Source organism: Galleria mellonella, unplaced genomic scaffold (genome assembly GCF_026898425.1).
Source record: "Galleria mellonella isolate WM207_F2 unplaced genomic scaffold, CSIRO_AGI_GalMel_v1 utg63, whole genome shotgun sequence".
Taxonomy (NCBI): domain Eukaryota; kingdom Metazoa; phylum Arthropoda; class Insecta; order Lepidoptera; family Pyralidae; genus Galleria; species Galleria mellonella.
Genome location: NW_026442130.1, coordinates 5,215,549 through 5,221,548, shown reverse-complemented (window position 1 = coordinate 5,221,548; position 6,000 = coordinate 5,215,549). Strand labels below are relative to the sequence as shown.

At 35.7% G+C, this 6,000-nt stretch overlaps 1 protein-coding gene across 7 annotated transcripts in view; it reads left to right on the top strand.

Moving 5' to 3' along the window:
• Window positions 1-5,099: 5,099 nt before the first annotated feature.
• Window positions 5,100-6,000, top strand: part of LOC113521796 (sodium channel protein 60E) — a 211,514-nt gene continuing 210,613 nt past the window's right edge. For 6 of the 7 annotated variants that reach the window (XM_052899905.1, XM_052899907.1, XM_052899906.1 and 3 more), the window contains exon 1: window positions 5,100-5,355. The gene's annotated coding sequence lies outside the window, so the exon portion shown is untranslated. The remainder of the gene's footprint in view (window positions 5,356-6,000) is intronic. The other variant, XM_052899904.1, reaches the window with a different exon arrangement.

The window sequence follows — 6,000 nt, the reverse complement described above, 5'->3', positions numbered from 1 at the left end:
GGTGTATAGATTAACACATAGGATACTATTCGCTTTATACAAACACGCGGGTTTTAGCACTCCAAATTATTTCTTTTTAAAGGCATAGCCCAGCATAGTGCCAAGGAAAAAGCGCAAACAGCTTACCGTACATCGCCAGTGGTGGTTTTTAATACGTTTTTTTAAGAATCACAAACAAAGCACGGAGCGGCACGCACGGGTTGTCACGCGAGCAGTTAACACGCCACTTGTGGTCGATTAGACCGCAGTGGCCGGTCGATCGACCTATGAACCTGCTCCCATATGGTATTATTACACTATCATAATAACCTTAATCTATCTAAATAAGACAAAGTCGGGTCAGTAACACCATTTATAACTTCAGAACGGCTCGACAAATTTTGATGATCTATGATTTGTTGAATTCGTCTTACTATGTATATAGTGGTAACCGTCGCCTTTATGTCTATAGGCGACGATTACCACTTTACATCAGGTGGGCAGTCTGCTTGTTGCCATTCTAAGTTGTATAAAAAAAAACTATTAAAATAACTGTCAAGGCTTGGATATTTGTTTTATTCTACACACAGGGTCCAAAACTTTTATTTGTTCTTGTTTTTCTTTTGTTATTGTTGTTTTTTTAAATATTTTTTTGCTTACCTATTGTTTTGAGCATGTTTGTATATATTTTTTTAATGGGTGATAATGGAATGGTAACCCCGTCTGCGCTATCGAGATACGCTGGTGGGGCACCAGGTGAGGATGAAGAGGCAGGTCAGTTAGCCCATTGAGACGAATTCCACTAGAGTTAATCACGACGGTTTCTAGGGGGAACCGCGTGAAGGTCGCCCTGATAGGGCGTATTGTTAGCAGTGGGTCAATTAGATCCTATTACTATTAATATTAATTTATGATGTTGATGGACCTGGCAAGGTGTTGAGGGGCTAATTAAAACTTAGCGTTTCTGCTTCTGCAGGAGCTTTAAGCTGAATTGGCATCCTTTTTCAAATGTATAAATGTAAACTTTTTTTTTATTTTTTTTAATGTTGTTATTACTTACAGTCTAAGTGTACGTAAGTGTCGTGGACTATTGAAATAAATTTTTATTCATTCATTCATCCAAAATATAGGAAAGAGACACGTAAAAAATACAGAAAAAAAAATATTAATCTGTTAGGCGGTACAAAGTTGTCGGGTCAGCTAGTAATATTATAAATGTGAAAGCGCGTTTGTTTGTTACCTACTAAGTACTTTCATAGTATATACTATGAAATTTGGTATACATTTACTGTATGAGATGGAGAAGGACATAGGGTAACTTTTATCGCAGTATCGCGATTGAAGACGCGGGTAAAAGCTAATATTCTCATAAATTCATGTATACAAGGTGAAGTTCAGTTATTAGAATTTTTTAAAAAGTATTCTATGCGTGTATTTGAGTATATTTTTATTAAAGAAACACGGGATGATAAATGACAATAAATACTAAAACGGTGCGTCCAACTTCTTAGTTAGTATTGGAGGCTTAAAACTTTTGTCGTTTTTGTTATAATTAAAAAAAAATGAAACAAACTCTTAAAAGGATGTTTATAATTATGATTTTACTCTGTATTTAATAAGTCAGCTGATACCGGCATAGAATGGGCCACCTTTTCTGTTCCTGTAGGTGGTGTAAAAGGCGACTAAGGGAATTTAATGGACGAGTGATAGACAGTAGCACCCTTTTTAAAACATCACTAAAGGCCACCACATCACTAACTACGATTGCCAAGCCGCTTGCTAAACGTGCCAACCACTGGCTCAATTCCCTTTATTACAGGGACAGGCTTATGTTCTGCAATGAACAGTTAACGGCTGATTTTTTTTTATGCAACTTCAAATATAATTATTATTAATTGCCTGGCTAAAATGTGTAAGAGTACAACCTTTATAAACTATACCATTGTAATAATTATCTAAAAAGGGTGTATTAAGGTTTCTTTTAGGTCGGCAACGCGCACGTGATATCTCTAGTGTTGCAGGCGTCCATAGGTTACAGTAACCGTTTAAAATCAGACTGGCTGCACGTTTGTTTGCCACCTTTGTGATATAAAAAAAAATATAAATTAATAAATAAGATTATCTAGTACATCATAGAGTATAATATATTGCATACTATGTCGACCCTAATTAACCGAAAGGGAGTTGATAATAGCACAGTTTAAAGAACAGTCGGTTGTCCAACGCCTTTGGTACGGCCCTAGCATTTATATGATAATTAGGCACCCATTAATCTGTCTAGACATATCCGTTGAAGGCTGGTAGGAGAAATGGCTTTAGACCGTGATGACAGTATATGATAGACTTGTAATTTATAATTTAGGACATAAATATAAAGTTTTTGTTATTGACTTTGATTCCAAACGGAAAATTAATTTGCATAAATTATTCTTTTTGTAAAATATTTTACTTGTATTAATAAGGGCATTAAACCTACTAAATAATAATAGTTAAATTCACTGACGTATCCCTAAGGATAAGTAAGCTGGTGTAGCAATGGGCTGGTCAAAGAGTCGACAACTGGTGGGGAAAAAAGGCCCTTGAGTAGCGACACCGTACGGGTAAATGTAGTGTAGGACGACTTTCCACTAGATGAAGTGACGACTTTAAATGCATTGCAGGGAATCAGTGAACGCAGGTGAATCAGGACCTTTCCTTGTGGCAGTCTAAGGGAGAGGCCTATGTCCAGCAGTGGACAGATGATGGCTGAGATGATGATTATGAATAATACTTAATGCGAAAGTTTGTAAAGATGTTTGGATGTTTGTGTGTTCGTTACTCAATCACGCCTAAATAGATGAACAGATTTGAATGAAATTTGATCCACGGATTAGTTCATATTCGAACTTAAATTTATGCACTGGAGCATGCGGGAACATCGTGGGAAATAGATAGTTGCTTTTTTTTATTCAACTTAGAATGGCAAACAAGATGACGGCCCACCTGATGGAAAGTGGTAACCGCCACCTATAGACATGAGCAGTACAATGGACATAACAGAGTATACTGTTTCACCCATGACACCCCCCATGCGTTACCATTCCAGAGGACTCAGGTGTTATTCTTCTGTACTCTGCTTTATAAACTGACAGGTTGATCGATATATTATCCTATATATATGATACTGTGATAACTCCCTAAATAATGTTCCACTTTGACGGACATAGAGTGTCCATTTAATACCCTGTAGTATTAAATGGACACGGCCAAAATTGGACTAACAGCTTCTATCATATTAAACACGTAACTCATCTTTTGACAGGCTAATATGAACCTTATTAATTAGTCATTAAACCACTGCAGTGCTGTAGTACTAGGTATTCTTGTTTATTATTTAAGAAGATTTATTTGGTAAACATTTAGTATTTAAGTAAATATTATTTCGTAAATTAATGGTGGTAGGTAAGTGTTAGAGTAGTTGGAAATTGTAGTTTCTATATCACGATTATCGTAAATGATCATAGATATTTATCTAACAAATAAACTATTTAGTTAATTTGTATTTACTTACCCTTAATAATTAACAACAAATATATATATATATATATATATATATATATATATATATATATATATATATATATATATATATATATATATATATATATAACGTAATGAACAATATTAAATTAAAACAGTAATAAAAAAATAACATACATATAATAATCATATTACATAACATACATATAATACATATATATTTTACATAATATGTATGTATATGTATATATTATATAATAATAATATACCGTACGAATACAACATTACACTATTTTTTTTTATACCACTGAGGTGGCAAACAAGCATACGGCCCACCTGATGGTAAGTGGTTACCGCAACCTATAAACGCCTATAATACCGGAGGCATTACGCGCGCGTTGCCGACCCTGAAGAAACCTCTTTACCCCATGCTGTAGTCTCTTGGGGAAACCTCGGCAGGGAGTTCATTTCATGACTATTCCATTACTATATTCGTATTGTAGTATTACATACAAATAGACTCATCGACATAAGTTAAACAGTATTAATATAATTCGGTTAAACTGTCGAGAACCTATGGAGTATTTTAAATTAGATATTGCAAATTGTCAAGTGTAGTGTAAGACGACCTGCCACAAGGTGAAGTGGCGATACGTAGGATGGGTGGATAAAATTAAAAGCAAATAGATTTTAAGAGACCTGAAAAAGGTCCGCAATGATCTGACAATAACGTAGATTTATTATTTTTTTCTAAGAACTTTTTAAAAGTTTTTTCTCTTTATGTATTTATTTAATTATATTTAATCAATTACTAAAACTAAATTTATTTATTTAGCTTACACAAGCAACAAAATATATAAAAAGTTCCAGCATTGTTCAAATTTAATTATTTCTCACTATTATGTGTTACACAAATAGAAATGAAAAATTTAAAAGCGTAGCACGTCGTAGCGGTCCAACGTAGCAGGGCGCCGCTGCGCCGTAGCCTCGACGTAGCGCTCTTTACGTAGCTACCGCCTACACAATGCGCATCATATTTTATTTATAGTGAATTTAATGACATCAAACATTTTATAAAATATAAACTAGATGTTTCTTATACTGTAAAATATATTTTTTGTCGATTTGTAATACTGAAATTGATTTAGATTGTCTATAATGATCTAATAACATTTACGATTCGTTATAAGAAATTTTATTAATTTTAATCATTAATTATTTTTTTTAATATAATTAACGTACTTTAAATGAGACCGGCATAAAACAATTTGACGGAAACCGTACATGTACCGATTCCCGGTTATTTATAAGCTCGTAGTCGTACGTACGTACGAACGTAAAGAATCAATTAAATTGTGACCTAGAAAACGGATCGCGTTTTTGATAGTTCAGTACCTGACCGCATCGTATTCGATCGAGTTAACTTTTTACTTTCACGAAACGTACGCGCCGTGGAGCGAATCGATAGGGTGTGCGGCCGTCGTGGCTGCAGCGCTACGACAATTATTGTGCTGGCTGTAATGCGAATTTAGGGCAACGAAACGCGGCGGCGCGAACTACCCCGCCCGGGCCAGTTCGCCTCGCGCCCCGCGCCGGTCGCCCGTGTGCCGCACCGCGCCGCAGCCGTGCCGTGCCGCGCTGTGCCGCGCCGAGCCGCGCCGAGCCGCGCCGAGCCGCGCGACCATGCGCACCCCGCACTCCCACCGAGCCGGCGCCGCGACGAACCTAACGTACTCGGACTAGCATGAAACGAGTTATGTATAATCGCGATCTCAGGTGAGCACTTCTCGAGTGAAACTTTCATGGAATGTGAAGTCGATTGAACTTTGTTTGCGGCGCGAGATCGATATTTTGCTGGTGAGTCGTGTTGCTGATACATTATTTACGAACGGTATTTGGACAGTGGGCCTAATAATAGAATTTGACGGCGCCTAGCGGGTCGGCCGACACGTACTAATTTTTAGGTTAAGCACGGGGCGAAGTTTCCTCGTGGCTTGTATGGTGTCGAGGGATTCTATCCTGACCTATTTCAATGCTGGAAGCTGGCAGTTATAATATATTTATAGGAACAATGTGATTTACACTGTAACGTTCCTGCGCTATTCAAATTTCCTTAAAGCTAAAAGGTCAAAGATCACTACTAACATGCGGTTATTGGATTTTGATTTGAATGTATAATATAATTTGTAAGATTCGTAGTTTCATATCCTTACGAAAAAAAAAGTTATAAACTATTTCTCCTGGCTTTATCAGTTTTGTTGTTCTCGTAATAAATATAACTTTATATTACTTACATGGGGATTCCTTAATAAATATTTAAAAGTCTTCTCAATGATTTTTAAATTACCAAATAATTTTAGTTTCAATTAATTAATTACACAAGAAGTTTTACAAAAAAAAAAAATACACCAATTAATGTATTTTTTTTTTGTAAAACTTCTTGTGTAATTTTTAGCGTTAATTACTTAATTAAACTTAAATTTAACTAAACTTAAAATTTAA